The sequence below is a fragment of the Ammospiza nelsoni genome, chromosome 1 (genome assembly GCF_027579445.1).
Source record: "Ammospiza nelsoni isolate bAmmNel1 chromosome 1, bAmmNel1.pri, whole genome shotgun sequence".
NCBI lineage: Eukaryota > Metazoa > Chordata > Aves > Passeriformes > Passerellidae > Ammospiza > Ammospiza nelsoni.
Window position 1 is genome coordinate 17731008 of NC_080633.1, and position 19710 is coordinate 17750717.

The 19710-nt window shown below is 38.5% G+C and overlaps 1 protein-coding gene across 1 annotated transcript in view; it reads right to left on the reverse strand.

Annotated features, from left to right (window-relative positions):
• Positions 1 to 19710, reverse strand: part of GPR158 (G protein-coupled receptor 158) — a 183030-nt gene that overhangs the window by 51136 nt on the left and 112184 nt on the right. The gene's annotated exons all lie outside the window — the stretch shown is intronic.

Sequence of the window (19710 nt, forward strand, 5' to 3'; positions counted from 1 at the left end):
TCCAAAATATAAAATATTTAATGACATACTTAACTCTTTCTTCCTCATATATTTCACCTAAGCTATATCAAATCTCCCTATGCATCACCACTTTCTTAAGGAAAATAACCCTTTTGCTCACCTATGCATTTCTCTGACCACAATAAAAAAATGTCCTACCAGCCTTTTGCCCTGTCTACCAAGGACCATGCACAAGAACAACACTCCATAAGCAGTAAAACAAAGCTACTTCTGTAGGTATAGTGCAGAAAGAAGCTTCACTATCAAGTAAAGCACTTCTCTAAAACTGAGTTGCTCAGTAAACTCAGTCACAGTCTGAATCAGGAGTCCATTTCTTCTCATTCCAGCAGACATTGTCCCTGATGTCCTGAGGGTTGATCCCATATTTCTTCTCACTCATCTGGTCCCACCAGGAGCCTGCTGTCCCAGGGATTTGTTGGAAAACTGCCCCTACCCCACATGTAGACCCTGCTTAGTCCAGCAAACTTGGATCCCATGCATTCAATGTGTCAGACCAGAACCTGGTAAAACAACCCAATGCACCATAGTAAAAATTATTTAGGTAATCCTGGTCTAGAGAAAGAAAGCACTGAAACATTTCAGGCCATCTGTCACAGCTTCATTTACAGTCAGTACATTCTGGCAGCAGAGATAGTATTATGCCTACTGGCTGCCACATATTATTTTCCTAAGTAAATGCTCTTCTGCGTGGGAATTCAAGTTCAGGATATTGGCCAAAAGCCCAGGACTACATCCTTTGGGTGACATAGACTTCTTTAGAAGAGTGGGGGCACAAATGGCAGATGTGGGCTGAGAGAGATGGAAGCTGCTGTGCTTCACTGGAATGCCTTTTTATGCAGCAGAATCAAACTATTCCTTTTAAAAATATGATTTGTTGAATAAAACTGTGCTGCAAATTTAATCTGCTTTTTTCACTGTTATTGGACTGACAGAGAATCACAGAATATACTGAGTTATAAGGGACCCACAAAGATCATCAAGTCCAACTCCTTGATGCATAGGACACCCCAAGAAACACACCATGTGCCTGAGATATTGTCCAAATGCTTCTTGAACTCAGGCTAGTGCTGTAACCACTGCCCTGGGGAGCCTGTTCCACTGCCCAACCATCCTTTGGGTGAAAAACTCTACCCTGATTTGACATGCTTCAATGTAGACATTTTCTGGGATTCTGAGAAATCATCCATGGAGGAAAAGCAGCAGCCTTTTCCCTTGGGAAATCAGCTGGAAAACCAAAATGTATCCACATATGCATGACCATGCTTGGACAAACAGAGCATCCAGCAAAAAGTTTCTCAGAAAGACCTGAATGGCAGCAATGACCTCTTATCCTAATATACAGTTTTATAGATTAGGACAGTTGCAGAGCCTGAGCAAGGTCTGTAGCAGTAACTTGTCTCCTGAGGTTTGCTGGGGGGTAGAAAACACCATGTTTCATCTTTGATTCTTCAAAACAGGGAAATCAATGTCAAAAAAAGACTGGCATACAGAGACTCTGAATATTTCAAAGTTGATTTGAAAGCAGAATTTTTCAGATAATTGAAATGGGAAGGTCTGAAAACTCTCCAGGCATAGAATTTTCTGAACAAGGGCAACAGCTCTCTTTGCCATGCAATCTGACACAGCAATTTCATCTGCTGCTGCTTGTTGAAACATTAACTGCATGTGTCTAGAAAATCTCATTGATTTGCATTGAATCATTTGTATGAGCAGCTGAGGCTTTTGGCTGGATATCAACCAAGAAACCACCACTTCAAATGCAGCCTGGTGTGAGCTAGCGTCACAGCTCACCATGAAAGCTGCAGAGGCAAGGCTCTGTTGGAGAAAATTGTTCTCATTTTCCCATTTGAAATAGACAAATTTTAACTGCTCCTTCACCCTGTGGTGAAGGATACTGCAGAAATAAGACTTCAGCCAAGCTTGAGTCTCTTTTGGATCTTCCTGTGTTCATATGATGGAGAATTGTAAGAGTGCCTTCACAAGGGCCAGTGTCCCTTCCTATTCCTGCACATGTTCTGTCATGGACCCAGGCTTTGAAGAGTCAGAATTACTATATTTATATTTTGCTTTCTTCTTAGGCATTGCAGAAGACTATTCTAAGCATATGTCATTCCCATTCCCATCAGGGCTCACCAGGATGTTCAGATGACTTCCCTCTCCAAGCTCTTGTCAGAATTACATCTCTTATAAGCACCATGAATTTTAGAGGCACAATTTTTAAAAGGAAAAATCTTTAATGGATTGAAGCCAATGGGCTACAGAAACAGTGCCTTGGAAGCCTTGCTCAATTTTCCAATGCAAGTGGAATACAATTCTTGCAAAGAACCTGGTCCAAAGTATGACTGATGCACTCCAACCTTCACTCTCCCTAGCACAAAAAAAAATAAAAAAATCCAGAAAAACCCCAACAAAATAAACCAAAAACCAAAATAAAACAAAAAACCAACCAACCAAAAAACCCAAAATCCAAAAAAACCAACAACTAAACCAAACGAAGCCAAAAAAAGGAGGAACATAAGACAGAGAAGTCTTGGGTTTGTTTTGTATCAGCCTCTTCTACCTTATCAAAATCCCCATTTCTTACTGTTATCCCCAGAGCAAAGTCTTCTTCAAATGACAAATGTGCAGCAAAAGGTTGCTGAGCTGCAAGTGAGGAGCTTAGGATGAGCACCAGATTCACCCACCATCCACGCTGCTCTCAGCAGAACAAGGGAATCCCTCAGTTCTAAAAGACTACCCTGCCCACCAAAAATCTGACAATATTTCATCTTCTCTTTTTGCATTTACAATGCAATAGACCACAATCTTCTTAAAAATGCTGGGAGGTTTTGCTGATGGATGGAATAAAACCTCTTTACTGTACATAAAGAAATGTGTTATCCACAGTTTTGCCAGCTCCTGGCATCCACCTAAATACTAGACATCAGTTTCTGCTACTTAAACAAAAAGATCTGGGGAAAATTATTTGGAAATCAGAAGAGGACAAGCCAAACAGTGGCTGCTCATGTCCCAGTTACTGCAGCTGTGCGTGAGACTTCCTGAACTGTGACTCGTCTTTGTCATTTGGACAAATGCGTTTGGATGTTTGCTTTTCAACTCAGCGTGGTTTAAGCTATTACTGTCCTTGCCAAAACATTGTTCCAGTAGTCACGCTACCACTTGTGGAGTCAGAGATGAAAAGACTTCCTAAGGTCACCAGCTAACTGTCAAGTGTGTTTAGAGCTGGGGAATTACGGACACGGAAGAGGGGCTTAGCCTGCTGGCACAGCGATCAGCCAGCTCAGTTATTCATCCGACATGATGAACAGACACACAGACTCCAAAGACAACAGCTGAGGTCAATAAAAGCACCTCACACATCACAGCAAATTTTCCTTATTGGGACAGGTAGGAAAGTAAAAGTGCAAAGAGAACTAACACAGAACAACTGAACATTCAAAAACATAACAGAGTTTGTCCACACAAAAGTAAAAAAGGGAATTAATGAGTTTTATAGGCTCAATGCCATTGCTTCTTAGAAGATAAACAGCATTTTAAAAGATTCTTAAAAAAAAACCAACAAAAACCAACCATTATTATATAGTGAGCATATTACATAATAGTGAGCAAAACTGCGCATCTCAAAATGCTCTTTTGTCTTTCAGATTAACTTTACTGTGCACATTAAAAGATGGTTAATTATGCCCTTCACCTTGGCACCAGATCCAGGCAAAACCACTTTAATACTGTGCACTTCCCCAAGGTGCAGTGACTGGGATTCAGTCTGCCTAAATCAAACATTAATTTCTTCTTACACTGTTTTAGGAGGTCTAGTAAGTCAGGCCTACTAATGCAAGTCCCACAGATAACCCAGGGATAAAAACAAGTACCTTGAGAAAGTTCAGCTTCAGCTACTTGGACAGGAGCTTGGCCTAAAGGCTTCAAGTACACATTTCCATTGACTGGAAAGGCACTACAGCATTTATTTTAGGGAATTTGCTTCACTATATGTCAATTAATAATCTGTATTAGGAGGACTAAGCCAAGCACTTTATAGCCAGCTGTAACAATTTTGTAATGTATTTAAGACAAGTCATTTTTACTTCAATTCTTAAGCCATAGAGGTCCCACGAATAGATCAAAAACTCATCTTCCTCTACAATCATCAAATTGCTATACTTCATGTTGAGAGGAAATGGGCAACACCATAATGTCTCAACAGACCAGAAGCCAAAGAGATAAAAAGAATACATGTACTGCCAATGCTAAAAATCCTAAAACTAAACAGGAAAAAAATTGAGCAGGACCTTAACTCCAAAAACCCTTAAATGTTCAAAAATTCTCAACTCTTCTTTGTTTTTTTGCGCTTGGTTGTAGAACCATACTAAGGTTTAGGTTGGAATAGACCTTTAATCTAGTTCCTAGTGCTGTGGACAGAGATGTTATCCACGTTATATTGATGGAAATGAAATTCAGCTTAGAATTTGAGTACCAACATCATCTGCTCATGGATCTGAGGTGCAAGTCACCCACTTTAGACAAAAATGATGCAAAATAATTTTTTTTCTCATTTGCAAATAATCAATTTCATCTTAAAATTGTGCTCACTTAAACCAAAGAACTTTACAGGAAACTATATATTTTTTTTAATTGAACTTCAGAATTTTCTGCAAGTACTCAGCACAGTTCAATGCAGGACAAGCCATACAAGATAATGCCTTTTGGGCTAATTCCATTAACAAGCATCTAGGAGATACTGTGAAGAGATCCATATGATCTGTTCCACTGCCCAACACCATCTGTCCTTGCCTGACTGCAACAGCTGCCCAGGGCTGTCTCTAGGCAATTCTGCCATGCAACAAGCCATCAGACACTTCCTCTCAGTGTCCTGCCGTGCTCAGGGACGGGCAGCCTTCCTCCTTCTGCCATCTTTCAGCAGTTTCTTCCAACACATCAAATATCCTCCAGGGTACATCAAGTCACCTATTAATGCCTCAGTCCTAACATGAGAAGGGATTTCCTGCAGCAGAGATGCTGTTTGCAATGTTAGATAAGCTTGCCATCCAAACTGATAACAGTCTGGCACTACACTTGCTAGGAAAGGGCCCCATCCCCTCTCTGCGGGCACAGAGCCATCTCAACAGATGGGATGAGTGAAGGCATTCATGAGCCTGTGCACACTCTGGGCACCACTGCTGGAAACATGACTCACAGCTCGGATCATCTGCTTCAATATTAGCGAGGGCACAGCTCCTTACCCAGCCCTGAGCCAGCCACAAACATTGCCAGTGCAGCTACACACAACATCTTAGAGGTAGGATAACAGTGAATATACACTTAGCCTAACCATGCAAGAACATTTCCTTCCATTTCCATCCCATTTTTTTAAGCCACGTGCTTTTTAAGACATCACATCTTACTATAATAGGCCTGTGAGCACACAGTACCATCAAACCCTGCTATCCTTGCAAATCTCACCATTTTAAAGCAGAACTGCATGGATCATTAGCTCAAATGCCTCTGTAAAGCACACATTTGCTGCACAAAGCCACAGTAACTACTCAGTAGGTTTTATTCCTGCCTCTGAATTGGAACTTAATCAAGCTCCCAGTACACAGCACTGGAAGCACTTTGTTTCTGGGGGCAATGCATTTCAGATAAGATGTATGACACAAGCAAAATCCTTGCAGCCATTTCAGTAAGATCTTCTAGGTTTCTTCATAAAAGATGACAATTTTTTCTTCATCACCCACACAAAGTCCAGCTTGAAATTCTGCCTACTGAAATCCTCCTTTCCCTCCCACTATACTTTCAACTGTAGATATTGGTGTTTCTTTCATTGCCTATTGTATAATATCTATTAATCCATATTAAACCCCTGTCTGTGTTTCAGCAAAGACATGTCTTGCCTGAAAAGTCTTTTAGAAGACCCAGTATAAGCACATAACTACCATCCCCAGTGTAAAATAAAAGGGCAGACTCTAGAACTTCATTCATCAGAATGCTGTGCTATCACTACGGTTTATTACACTTTGGATTCATCTCCATCAGGCAGTAACAACAGATCTCTAAAGTTCTTTACAGAATACGTAATTTACAGTGGGGCTCATTTAGCCCCTTGAGAGATTTGACAGGAGATTAAGAAAACAGAACCTTCAAGATCATTGGTTTGACAAAAGACTGCACACTTAGAACGTCTTTTTACAGATATATCTTCAATTATTTTCCCTCTTTTTTTTTTCCTTCCGGTGTTCATAAGGGAGATCTCAATTAATTATTGACAAGACACCCTCAATAGGTTATTTTGAGGAATATAAACATCCATGTGATTTCCAAGATGTTGTCATGTATTTCCTCCAATTTAAAGAGAAAAAGTGGTATGTCACAGATCCTACCAGCTCTGGAAATATTTATTTATAAATGACTTGAACACATGGCCTGAAAATGTACTAAAATAAATTCTAGCCTTTGCTTAAGCCTTACTAATGATTCGGCTTCACTGTTCCTATTTCCTTTGGCCTAATGAATAATATTCTAAAATCAAATAATAAAAAAATAACATGTAATCCACAAAGGCTTTAAAAGAGAGATGCTTGCAGTCTGTAGACAGATCTGATCACAACAAAAAAATGTTTATGCCCAACAAGGCCCACACAGCACAGAAGAGTAATCCAAGACTTTTTCCTAATACAGGATAAAATTTTGTCACAAAACAATTAATTAGCTTATGAGAGACTTCAATGGATGCCCTGGCTGAACTGGTTATAAATGCTAAGAGTTGAAGGGCGCTCCAAGTGTCAATTCACAACCAACAGGAAAAAAGAGATGCAAAGAAAGAGAGCACACCAGGTCTACACCCTCTCTGGGGAAAAACAAAGCATAAAAACAAGTATTACCAAGAGGACTGGACCTCTACCCCAGACTGCTGTGGGAACCCTCTGAGGAACTGAGGAGAAACAGAAATCACCTTGAAACACTGGATTATCATGTATGTTCTCTGCATCTATTTCCAAACACAGAGATCATGCTTGGCTTTTCAGTGTAATAGAATAAAGTATTTAACTTCAGCTGCAAACTTCTCAAATACAAGGAGAGATTTCAATGGTCCTGGCCCAGGGAGTGGTGATGAACAGGTAGAATATGATCATATGGGAAGCATGAGGTCTCCCAGTCTAAGGGGCTATAGGCACTGAGGTGCTGGAAGTGGAAAGCCCAGTAGCTTAGGGGCAAATGTTTGTCCAAGAAAGGTGTTTTCTTGACCACTGCTGGTTACTGGATGTTTCTGTAGAAGCAGAACAAGACAGGGATAAGGCCTGAGGCTCAGAAGTTCCACTGAGACCATGCCTAAGTGTAGCACAATGAACAAATTACCTAATACTGAAAAATCCAGGCTGAAAAGAAATCTATTCGTTTTAATCATGTCCCATAAAAGGCAGAAGAGAAAATAAAGTCTGCATTGCACACCATGCTTTCCCTGTTCTCACTCAAATGTACTTCTAACTAACCAGTACCATAAAGCAAAAGAAGCAAATAAATGCTTTTCAGGGAGTCCAAAAACTAATGAGCTTGGTTGGCCCAAGTGACCTTCTTACCCATCTGCTTTGATGTGCCAGCTATTTCTGTGTCTTTGGCAGATGTCTATCCCTCACACATGTGTTTGCTCCCTCCTGACAGCCTCACAGTCTTTAATACAGTTACCCTAAAAGGTGCCTGAAGCCTCAGAAGTCAGGACTGAGGACTTGAGAGTTGGCTCATCTCAGCAATTCAGACACTTGAACTAGCCAGATGTGGACTTAGATGGATGTCTGGAGTTCCCACTGAAATCAAGACACTGCCTCAGAAAGTTTAAAATGTGTTTAAAGAAGATTAAACAAGATCCTTCAAAAGCAACAATAACTGTTGTGTTTGAAAATTTAAAGCCTACCAGAATCTACCTAGCTAATTGCGTACAGAGCAAAATGCTTTTCCTGACCCATGTAGGTCACCAGCCACAGCCTGAAAGTACAAAATTAATGCATAGTAAGTGATCTGACTTTAAAGATACTTAGGGGCTAGTAAGAGATTCAGAGTTGTTGACTTCACTGAAAAGCAACTACTCAAATATTTTAAAAATATCTGTCTTCTGAAAGAGTGCTAAGAGCAGTGTATGCTAAGAGCACTGATGCTCTGCACTCTTTCATTTGATGTTTTTTAAACTTATATGAAAAGGTCTTCAATTACTTTCCAGTTAAATACTGAAAGATACATGAAAATGTGGGTTTCCTGATCAAGCAACTGGCCATGTTTTAAGTGAAGATTATTAAACGTGATCTGCCAGCAGCAACTAAAATCAGAGATGAGCAGATGGGGCATTCAGGGTTCCAGGCTCACGCACACTAAGGCTGAGAAGAGAAGCACAAGTGAAATACAGAGAAGCTAAGCTCCTTAATCATTCAAAGCTTCTATTTTCATAGTTTGTATTACATTCAAAACACATAATTCTAAATTAATAGAAATAATTTCATCAGGATGCTTTATCTCAGCAATGTATAAGCACACCAAAAATTGTTCACGCTGACGCAAAATTTAAAAGTGGAAATTCAAAGGAAGCTGCAAAGTGAAAATATCTTCTAAAATACTTGCTTCTTCTGCCAGTTAACTTTTATAATCCAATTGCTTCTTTCATTTGTTCAGATACATTTTCTTCCATGTGACACACCACTTGGGTAAATCACAAGTCAACTGAACGTCCTACTTCATATATGAAAAAAAAAAAAAAACTAAACTTACTTACTGGGTGCATTATGGTCCTCTTTTCTGAAAAGAAACGTGGCAACCAAAGAGGCAGAAAGAGAAACATTTTACCAAACTGAACCATATCTAATGAAAAAACCCTGACATCTCTTCAGCCCATTCATTTGTCAAAACATTGACACATTTTAATAATAGTTTTAAGGTTATATATTTTCATTATATTATTAAAATCAAGTAAAATCTAACAATTAATTTTAAGACCACATCTGTGATTTTAGGAAAAAGGAATCCTTTAAAAACATAATGGTAAACTAGTCTATATTAAAATAAATCTTGCAAGAGCTGCAGCTAAATCAAGACATAATAGATTAAATTATTCAGAGCAATTTGTCAAGTATACTTAAAGCAAGACACAGGTCATAAAACAGACTCACAAAGACTTTTATATCTTGTTACACTATAGATGAAATCCCTACAAATATACAGTGTAAGGTGGGGGGGAGGGATGTTGAGTGTTTCCAAAAAGTGACTCCTTTTGGAAGTCAAACCTGGGGAAAAGAAAACAGTATTTAGAGTTCCAAAAATACTTATCTCCTTGTCTTAATCTAACAAAGCCAGAGAAGTATTTAACACAAACTTTGGGGGGAAAAAGCTGTCTGATGGTTTAGGTTCTTCAGAAATACCTCCTTCCTTGCTACACATGCTCTCCCTGAACTACATCTTGGCAGATTCAAGAGTCAAGGTAGAATTTTATTGACATCAACTATTGAGATGGTTATTTGGAAAAGGTAATGGGGACAGAGCAGGACTTTGAAATATCCTGCTAAACCAGAGCAAAGAGCAGGACAGAACTGTCTGCTATCCTCCTCAGGACAATTTTTGTTGGTATTTATTTTGACAACAAGCAATTTAGAAAAACTCTCTCCACTAAAATACCAGCCGGACATCTCAATCCAGCCGGTGCTGATTAGTTTACTGCAGACATCTCTGCTGGAACTATTGACTTTTCATTTTCAGCTTGTGCACCTGAAGCAACAACAGCAGTGGGCACAAGGCAGAGACCACAGCGTGACCAGCCTCCAGAAGAAGTGCTGGGAACACTCCAGCTCCTAATGTTCCCTGCCGAAGGCTGGATGTCTGTCTGATAAATCTGCTTTAGGTAAACTGAAGCTACCGGTAATTGGATGAATTGCAAAAATGAGTGACATACTCTGCTGGCATGATCTACATTAATCTTCAGTCTACACTAATCATATCAAGCAAATTATGTTATTAACATAATTAATTCATTATGGGTAATTAATGAAGTCCAGAAGAAGCCAGCCACATCTGCAAACTCAAAATGCACTCCACAGTAGAAACTATGGAAATAGGAATGAAACACTATTTTTCTTCCCAGTAGGAAGACATACTCTTAGTTCTTAAATCACATGGATATGAACATTTTTACCTTCCAAAAAAATTGTTTGGACAGTTTGCTTGGTTAAGAGGGCCAGAGTGTTCATACATTTTTTGTCTAGTCAAAAGAGAAAAAAATGTTTAATAGAAATCTATGCACGAAAAGTATTTATACAGTGTTGAGAAGATATTGAAAAATTATTATAACTGATAAATTAAAACAAATTTAGCAAAATAAATTTCTATATTCAATATTATCAGATTCTTCTGTCATTTTTTTTCAGTCACATCTGCCACCCAGGTGATTTTTGAAAACATCATAAAATTAATCACATGCTTGTATAAATATTTGAATCCAGATACACTTAAATACAGAAATAGATTTGGTGCATTTGTTTTGATTTCTTTTTTGCGTGTAAAATCATTATTCCCTTTCAAAAGTTAGTTACTTTTCATGCACACTGATTTATAGTGCATGGATTCCAAAGTAGCATAATTTAAGTGTATCTGTGCCAATGTTTTCTGCTTTATGAAAAGCAACACAGATCAGTATCAGTCTCCTGCAATCCTAAGCAGCCCTGAAATACACTTTATTGCAGAACAATTCACAGGGCATCTACATGAGCCATAAAATACTCCTTCACACAGCATGTGAGAAAGTCTTACTCTCTGGATTCACTCTCCTCACCACATTCAAAGAGGGTGTTTTGATATTATAATCCAGCTATTTTTATTGGGACTAGGAATCTGGGGCAGATGTTCTACACCTGAGCCAGGAAATACAAGTTAATCACTAAATTCCAAGACAGCCCAAGCTCCCTCGGTGTTCAATGGGGAGCACTGTAGGCAGAGGCCAAACCACATCATCCTTCTACATGCACCTGAGTGCTGTCCTCCAGAGGTGCCTACTTCCCTCCACAGGCTAAAGGCAGCGTATGGTTAAATGTGATGTTCAGAGTTAAAATTTATTTTAAACAAAGTAATAATAATAATTTTTAAAAATCCCTGCACTGCAAATAACCACTCCAAAGTTTTACTCAGACTTCTCAGCACTCCCTCTTTCTCAAGTGCAGGCAGCACCCAGTAACCTGTCAGACCATGTAAAGCCCATCCATCAACTCTGATATACTAGAGAAGAGAACAAGCTGGAAAAACCTTCAGAACTATTTAGCTTAATTTAATATTTATTGCTATATTAAGCTGGGTGTCTCAAAGGAAGAAAAGAACTTTAGAACACCGAACTGATTTGGAATGAAATGGACCTAGAACAAAAATTATACTTCATGGACTTTAAGGCAACTCTTGAAAAACGCAGAAACACAGAAATAAGATGGTATAGAAAGTAATAGAGACATTAGTAAATTGAGGGCCATGTTCTTAATGGACAGGTGACATTTCCATTACAGAAGAAAAATTAAAAAGTCCTAAAATGGAAATCACTGATCTCAAGATTAGACATACAAACTGCCATGGAACAATCTCAAGCAATTATCAGCATCACAGCTGGATGGACTGAGAGGAGCTTGAGAAGAACTATTCATTACAGACCTCAGAAGAATATTTCTTTAAGAGTTTGAGAACAACATACTCAACTCTGAAAGAGCAGTCTTCAAAAGCTTCAACACGTGTAGGTGGCAACCAACTAAACAGAACAACTCAGAACAGAAATCTCCCATTGGAAACACTGCATGGAAGGGGAAAGTAAGAGACATGAATCTTGAAGCAGATTTTCAGGAAGTTGAGTGTAGACTCAAAAAACTTTAAGGAGTCTGTGGAGGTCACTGCACAGCTGATCAGAAGTCTGAAGTACAATGATGCAGGAAAGAGAGGAATAAGGGTGCACAATGTGAAATTATTAACTGGGAAAAACTAAGGGTAGTAAACTCTCCTCCTCTTGGAAACAAAAGCCTCATGACACCTCCACGATATGTATGGCTGCTCATGACCTGAACAATCGGCACCAGTAAAATCCCTTAGGAATAACAGGAACATCTCCAAACATTGCATTTTCATATTGCATTTTCTAGCCTTTGCATACATTCAGGTTTTCCAGAAAACTGCATTACCAGATGCACTTATTGATGAATTCTTAATTGTTTGACATGGGCAATTTCTTTTTCAAAAAGAAAGAGATACCACAAAAACATTTAAGATATAAGGTTGCATTAGACAAGCATATCTTTGATATTTAATGTCTTTTCCAGTTATCATTAAAAACTTGATTAATTTTCCTCACATGGTATCAAATCTTTTCAGCACCTAGAAATTTGAGCTCAGACACTCAGAACAACCCTAGGATTTCTAGTTTGTTTTGCTGCATTATGCTACCTCTGTAACTTAGGGTTAGTTTAATGTGATTGTAACTGCCATTTATTTCAAACATGAACATTAACTATAAAGAAATTTATTTTGCATAAGGAAAAAAACATCAGAGGAGCAATTTTTTTACTGTTTTGAAAAATCAGTGGGATGAGACAAAACAACACACCCGTCTGCAGTGCAACAATTAGCAGGTTTCTGAGGAAAGCTCTTGACAGAGAATGATTTAACCTGGAGAACAACCAAATTCAAGCTATGTTTTCTCATTGACAACAGATGAGGCCCATATGCCACTTTCTGCTCACACCTAAAAATAACTTAACCATTCCCTGAAGCAGTTACAAAGGCAGGTCACCCCATTTTAACCAATACATAATCTAACCAATGGGTACAACACCTTCCCTACTGCTCTGCAGTTGGATTAACACTTGTGCTTACATCCATTTACTGCTGCTTAATGGAGCAATGTGAAATGGAACAACATCAGCAGAAGAGGCTGAACACCTCCCATGCTATGGCATCCTAGAGACAAATCAGTAAAACTTTCCTCAAGGTCGTACAAGTTTGTGTCTTCTGAACTAGAGAGGGGAACAAGGCCCAAGTGGCACATCCAGAAGGAAAGCATTAACAAGTGGAATATTGAACAAAAATGCTGTCCATAGGCTGGGGGTTTTACCACCGAAAGTGAAGATTGCATGGTGTACTTGAGGAAAGAGTTCAAGTCTGCAGCCCTGGTGAAGGAAGAGGTCTTCCCATGCAGAAAAACTAGGGAGATGATGAACACAAATCCTTCTCTCTCCAGGACATTCCTAAGCAAGCAGAGCAGGCGTGCTGCTGTCTGTGCCCCTGACTGAGCACACAGCCCTCTCAAGTAAAGAGTACCTCACTTGACCTCAGGGCACCAAAACTGAGCACTGCAATCTGTGATTGCAACTCTTACCCAATGGCAAGCTGAGTGCTTAAAAGACTTGCCATAATTAAAATTGAAGGTGCATGAGGAAACATGTTCCCTACTAATGGCTAAACTATTCAAGCATCTTTGGTCTCCTCCCTTGAGAGACACCAACAAAAAAATACCTATAATTAACCTACTGGTTCCCTCCTGTTGCTGCAGCTGCAAAAATAAGTCATTAGAAATAGCAGCCTAGCCAAATAAGATTCTTTATTTACATTCCTGGCACAGCTCACTTGCACGGTCCACAAAATGCATTCATTAACAGATAACAAAACAGCAGAAGGAGGCTTTCTTCAAATGTTCCACTCTTTCCTGAGCACAGGGGGAGTCCTCCAAACATTTCACTGATTTATCAAAGAAAAGACCCACCTTCTAGCAGGAGAAACATATTCCACTGCATTTTGTTGCTAGGGAGACCTCTGCATTTAACTGAAATTATTTATTTATATGAACTTCCTTCTTCACCCTCCCCACCAAGACGCTTGCGGTGTTGAATAAACAACTGTACAATAAAAAGAGCATAAAAGCAGAAGGGCAAAATATTTAAGAGCAAAATTAACAGTTGTCACCAGAACTAAGAATGAGATAGCAAAGAGAAACCAAAAATAACTGGACTCCAGGGGGCCAGGGAGAGAAACACAGCAATTTTTTAAAAGAGAAGTCAGGCCGCTAAGACAGAGAGACAGCAATCAGATAAACCAACCAAGTGGTGAGACCCCATATGTGAAACTGCCCAAAACAAGTATTTCAAGACTCATATTTAGTTGTGGAGCTGTGAGTACTCAGAAGGCCATGACCTTCTTTTTCTTCAAGGTTGTTGAACATTTGCTATATATAACACAAGTATTTATGATTTAAAACAAATCCATTCAGGCAGACTGTGACAGGATTGCTTGTGACATGTCTGAGAAAAATGCATTACTTTAAACAGTCTAAGGAAATAAACCTAGCAGATTCAGTGTATCATGCTACAAAATGTCATCTACTTTATGAAAGATATACATGGAGGGTAAAAAAAGAACATTTCTTTGAGCTTGCTTAGATAACTCAAGATAACTCAAAATCCCAAGAATGTCTGCTGTGCTCTCTAGACCAGTAGAGCACTCAGTGTTTAGCAACAGGGACTTCTCTGTGCTCAATATAGTTTTCTCTCTTTCACATTGAATGCTTTCAACTTTTTTCAACTTCTTTCTGTTCTCTAACTTATTTCTCAATGATTTAAGACTAAATATTACTTGAAGTTAGATCAAGGTCCCAAATGTCTTGCATTTGTTGAAAGTAACTGAGAATTTTTCTGTCCTTTACTGTTGTCTCAAGAATTCATTTTGTCAACTTCTTTGTTTAATTTGATCCATTATTATTATTATAACTATTAACAGTACCACATACTAATTATGGTATCAAATATAATTAGTTATCAATTTCACATTTGCAAGTTCTTGATCACATCTGGTGCCTGCTATGCACACTGGAGAGTCAAACCAGAAATTTCACAACTACATCATTTGATACGAAAGGCTTTTGATGTTAACAGGTTAGCCCAGTTTACAAACACTTGTGAAAAATACAATATACTATAGGTTTCCTTTTCAAATGTAGTGAGCACTGATGTCCCTTTTCCTAAACAGACAAAATATTCTGCCTGAGAAAAGAGGTGCTCCTTATCATTTGTTAATCCCACAACCAACAGCAGTAATTACAGCCCATATAAAAACATCTCAGCTCGGGCTCAAGATAGATCAGATTTCTTATCCTGCAAATCTAGTAACTTGGAATGTGTTTTGGTTCCAGAAAAGTTACATGAAGAGCAGCTAAAATAGAAAATTTTAATTTTTTATGTATTCTTGGGTTTTATGTATTCTTTCTTTATCTGAAATTGGCAGGTATCTTATTGTTGCCAAAAATTAACTTATTAATCTTGCTTAAGTCTTATATGCTAAGCATTTAGAGTATGTTTCTGATTCAGCTGTGTTTCAAAATTCCTGGGTCTTCAAACAACTGAGCTTGTGATTCTAACAGAGCCTTACATTGAATTAATGGTTAATAAAAATGTTCCTTAGGGTTTTAAAATACTTGTTATGACAGCATTTTGCCTACTTGTAGCAACAATTGGTGATTACTTGAACACAGAGTGCCTGCCACTATGGCAGTAACTTATTTTGATTATGATTTCAAAGATGTAAAAATGCCTTAAGGCTTGGAAAGTAGATACAAGTTTAATAAATATGGATATAAATAGCTGACTAAATAACCCACCACTCAGATTTTATAGATCAGTTCTCTGCAGATGTCAAGGCAATGCCACCAATAAAGGAAGAAAAAAGGATGAGCTGACTCTAGGGGCCAGCAAGCCCTGTCAAATTTTTTAAAAACCCCACATTTCAAGTGTTCAGCACGTGGTGATGCCAGATTAAGAATTTAAGAGAGAGAGAGTTGGACATTAAGAATACTTGTTCTGTATATAGCATTCCAGTATGTGCTGGGGATTAGGTTGTTAACAAATTAAGCAAGATTTATACATTCGACAACATACTGCTGGAATATATACAGTCTTTTTACTCTGACTAATGTGACAATTTATACACTTGGATTGACATAGAAGAAGAGATCTGGAGGTTAAATCATAGATCCATGTTTTTAAAACTGCGCTTACTCAGAACAAATTTCCTCTAGAAAATTACAAAATTTAAAAGGAAGATCAAAGTTCAAAAAAAATACAATGCTTGAATGAAGTGTGGAAAGGACTTCCTTATGCCAACATAACCTCCTTTACCTTTTTTCCTAAAAGTCATAGAATCACAGAACCACAGAATCTGCTGATTTGGAAGGGATCCACAAGGATCACTGAGTCCAGCTCCTGGCCCTGCACAGGACAGCCCCAAGAATCACACCCTGTGCCTGAGAGCATTGTCCAAATGCCTCTGGAACTCTGCCAGGCTGCTGCTGTGACCATGCCCTGGGGAGCTGCTCCAGTGCTCAACCACCCTCTGGGGGAAGAACCTTTTTCAACATCCAACCTAAACCTGACACAACTTCAGGCCATTCCCTCGGGTCCTGCCACTGGTCACCAGAGTGAAGAGATCAGTGCCTGCCCCTCCTCTTCTCCTCACAAGGAAGTTGTAGCTGCAGTGAGGTCTCCCCTCAGCCTCCTCTTTTCCAGGCTGAACAAACCAAATTAACTCAGTCACTCCTCATATGGCTTCCCTTCAAGACCCTTCACCATCCTCATTGCCCTCCTTTGGACACTCACTAATAGTTCAATATATTTCTTATCTTTTTTTATCTTATCTTTTTTATATTTCTTGTAGTAACTTCATCACAGTCTGCATAAGTACCAGCATACTTTGTATACTGTCCCACAGGGATACTATACTTTGTATAGTGTCCCTGTGTGATACACATGTAACAGGTTTAAGTATTTCTTTCAGTAAAAATGATCAAAAATGTTTGGATCATACCGGAAAACTGTATCAATATAAATTTAATAGAAAAAAATAAGTTAAATAAAGAACTATTAAGATGCCTCTCTGAAAAATTATTTCTTATCCAAATTTTGTACACACCACAAAGTAGAGCCAAACCTCTTTGTAACAACCTCTCGGTGGGCAAACGCTGTCAGAGATGAAGCGCTGCTGCTGGAATGGCAGCCAGCCATGGCAGCAGCATAGGGAATGCTCTCCTGACAGAAATTCCTAACACATGTGTATGCCACCACAAAGCACCAAGATTGCAGCACACCCAAGGAGCACACTCAGCCTTTGTGGTGGATCTGCCCACGTGCACCAGTGCAACACACTCAGAATATGTTAGAATTTATGTGTGTGTATGCTATGACTATGGTTAGCATTTCCCAATGCATTTGACCCTTTCAGATTACTTTAACAAATTACTGTTACATTGATAAAGTTTCCAGGTATTCCAAGGAAATGCTTAGATTTATTTTTGTCTGGTTTTTGCCTCACTGCCTTTCTCACCAGCCTTGAGTCAATCTCACATGGGACATATACAGCAAGGACCCTCTACTGTCTGCAATATATAAGAGCAAACCTGACAGGCAACCCAGTAATCATTACTTTCCAAGGGGTAAGTAATTAGCAGAAATTATAAATTAGCAGAGCAGTTTCACATGGAACCAGTATTAGGCTTTTTTCTATCAGTATTTTTATCTTTTCAAGCATAACTCAAATATTCTCAGATAATTCTCATAAAGTACCTATACTCTCTAGAAGTATAAAAACAGTTGTATGCTACCAGTCCTCTGAAGATATGAGAAATTCACCATTAACTGTGTCCTTGCTCACACCCTTAAAAAAATATTTTTAAATACTTTCACTGTTATTATTAGTAACAGTCATTTGTAATGTGATTCTTACTCATTGATCAGGACCCTGCTGTGCACAGTGCAGCAATGCCAAACATCCCTGTACCAAAGGGTTCATAATTTAAATATGAGATGAGAAACCGCACATCAATACAGAGGAAGCAAAAGGAAAGAATAAAAGATTTATATTCCACAATTACGTAAGTGGTGTTTTAGGAGAGGAGAAGAAAGCTTGCAAGGAGTAGTGAGAAATAACTGTAGGCAAGCAAAGAACAAGCACTGAATGTACAATCTGTGGTTTTATAAATATCTTCTATAACACGTAGTCGTGACAATAAGAGTCCTGACTGTATTAAGGTACAAGATGCCATTTGTGTCTTGTTTTCATTTCTATACTGTTTGGTTGCTCAATTTTGGATTAATTTTCCAGTTCCTATACTTGACTTTTTGCTGTATTTTAATTCTCGGGGGAAAGTTCTCTATTCTATTTTCTCACTATCATTGTTTTCCTTTTCTCTTTACATTGCTTTTAATGATTCAGCCATATGCACAGTAATAAAAACTTTGTACTATCAGTATTATAATTCTGTAAAATTTTTCCAGTGCAAAGATTTCACTAGTTCTCATATACTTTTGCCTGCAAACTGCAAACTCTCAACTTCTAGCAGTTGATATTATAAACCAGAAAGACACCATTGCCTGAATCTTCTCAGTTCTCAGCTTGTAGAATGACTATGGGCTGACTCATCTCTGATGGATAAAAACTCCTTTCTTAAGGATCTCTTCCAAAAACATCAACTCTTCTCCTTCTCCATTGAGTATTGAATTTCTTATCTCTCCTAATCATTAACCATTAATCACCCTTCATGGTGAAACACTTAAAATCTGAGTAGATGCTTAGGAAATACCTAATGCATTCATACATAAAAGAAGAGAGACTGAGGAGAAAAACCAAAGGAGGAAAAACCCCATAATTCAGTTCCTGTATTATCCTGAATATGTATTATTCACAGGGAACAGGCTTTGAGATGGAAACTCTGTCTTTACCTTTTGGTCTGTGTTGATGCAGAGTAGTCTGTGAAGTGACAAGGAAGATAATAGGCAGGATATAATGTTTTGTTACTCACCTGTGCCTATTATACTGGTCAATGTCTTATTTCAACCTCATTTTCCAAGGCATGGTGAGTTATCATACTGCCAGTTTCCCCCTGACAGCATTGGTTTACAAGTGCACCCAATTTCATACCAGAAACAGCATGGTAGTACCAGCTTATCTAAGCTTATCAAGTCTTGCTCAAGCATTAATTGGTTCTGCTTTCATTTTGCTTCAGATTCTTGTTGATGCAGATCACAAGAACCACAATGCAGGTAATAGCTGAATCTAGCAAGTTCAGCAAGATTAAAGACAACCTAGAGGCCTTTCACTTGACCATAGGTGTTGCTCCTTGGGTCTTGGGTATGAAAGCATGAGTAAACAAAGAGAAAAGGCATTTTATAGGAAAAAAGGAACATGTCCCCAACTTTCATGAAAGACACTTGGATAAGTGAAAAAGAATGACTGACAATTATCTCCCACCAACATGCAGTCTCACAGGTACTAAATTAATGACAGAAGGAAAACCACTGATGCAAGGGCTATGCCCTACTGAAAGTATGTATGTGGTGACTAATATTTTTAATATTTTCCTTTCTGGCACAGCTCAATCATGGCTCATCTATACTATCAAAACCACTTGCCTCTTTGGTTTTATAATTTACAAAAATGTAATATTGTGTCTTTCAATATCTTTCTTGTAAAAGTTTTTTCACCGATTTTGAACTAATACCTGAGAGTGTCTTTTTTTCATGTGTCAATTTTTTCATAAATTTAAGTCACTAGAGAAAAATTCAAACATATTCTAAGCATCTTGCTATTGACTCAGTTCACTTGCCAAGTGATCAATGAGGTCATCAAAATGTTTGGCTGAGAAAGTCATTCCTTTCT